Below are 1,708 nucleotides of genomic sequence, written 5' to 3' on the forward strand. Positions count from 1 at the left end.
TCCCATGTCCTCGGGAACAAACGTAACTACTCACACAGCATATTCATGTTCATAATCAGAGGGGTATTAATGTGCATATAGGATCTGAACATATGATCTTCCACCAAATAAACCAACTAGCATCAACTACAAGGAGTAATTAACACTACTAGCAACCCACAGGTACCAATCCTGGACTTGGAGACAAGAATTGGATACAAGAGATGAACTAGGGTTTTGAGAGGAGATGGTGCTGGTTAAGATGTTGATGAAGATTGCCCTCTCCCGATGAGAGGAGCGTTGGTGATGACGATGGCGATGATTTCCCCCTCCCGGAGGGAAGTGTCCCCGGCAGAACAGCTCCGCCAGAGCCCTAGATTGGTTCTGCTAAGGTTCCGCCTCGTGGCGGCGGAGTCTCACCCCGAAAGCTTGCTTACAATTTTTTCCTCAACGAAAGACTCCATATAGCAGAAGATGGGCACTGGAAGGCCATCAGGGGGGCCACGAGGCAGGGGGCGCGCCCAGGGGGTAGGGCGCGCTGATACGTCTCCAACGTATCTATAATTTTTGATTGCTCCATGCTATATTATCTATTGTTTTGGACTATATTGGGCTTTATTTTCCACTTTTATATTATTTTTGGGACTAACCTATTAACCGGAGGCCCAGCCCAGAATTGCTGTTTTTTTGCCTATTTCAGTGTTTCGGATAAACGGAATATCAAACGGAGTCCAAACAGAATAAAATCTTCGGGAACGTGATTTTCTCACCGAACGTGATCCAGGAGACTTGGACCCTGCTCCAAGGAACAAAAGAGGTGATCACGAGGGTGGGGGGCGCCCCCCTAGGGCGTGCCCCCTGCCTCGTGGGCCCCTCGTTGCTCCTCCGGCGTACTTCTTCCTCCTATATATACACACGTACCCCCAAACGATCAAAACAGGAGCCAAAAACCTAATTCCACCGCCGCAACTTTCTGTATCCACGAGATCCCATCTTGGGGCCTGTTCCGGAGCTCCGCCGGAAGAGGGCCGTCATCATGGAGGGCTTCTACATCATCATAGCCTCTCCGATGATGTGTGAGTAGTTTACCTCAGACCTTCGGGTCCATAGTTAGTAGCTAGATGGCTTCTTCTCTCTCTTTGAATCTCAATACAAAGTTCTCCCCCTCTCTTGTGGAGATCTATTCGATGTAATTTTCTTTTTGCGATGTGTTTGTTGAGATCGATGAATTGTGGGTTTATGATCAAGTCTATCTATGAATAATATTTGAATCTTCTCTGAATTCTTTTATGTATGATTGGTTATCTTTGCAAGTCTCTTCGAATTATCCGTTTGGTTTGGCCAACTAGATTGGTAGTTCTTGCCATGGGAGAAGTGCTTAGCTTTGGGTTCGATCTTGTGGTGTCCTTACCTAGTGACAGAAGGGGCAACAAGGCACGTATTGTATCGTTTCCATCGAGGATAACAAGATGGGGTTTATTTCATATTGCATGAATTTATCTCTCTACATCATGTCATCTTGCTTAAGGCATTACTCTGTTTTTAACTTAATACTCTAGATGCATGTTGGATAGCGGTCGATGAGTGGAGTAATAGTAGTAGATGCAGAATCGTTTCGATCTACTTGTCACGGACGTGATGCCTATATACATGATCATACCTAGACATTCTCATAACTATGCTCAATTCTGTCAATTGCTCAATAGTAATTTGTTCACCCACCGTAGAA

This window comes from Triticum urartu, chromosome 4A (genome assembly GCF_056163025.1).
Source record: "Triticum urartu cultivar PI428250 chromosome 4A, HENAU_Tu73, whole genome shotgun sequence".
In the NCBI taxonomy this organism is placed as follows: Eukaryota; Viridiplantae; Streptophyta; class Magnoliopsida; order Poales; family Poaceae; genus Triticum; species Triticum urartu.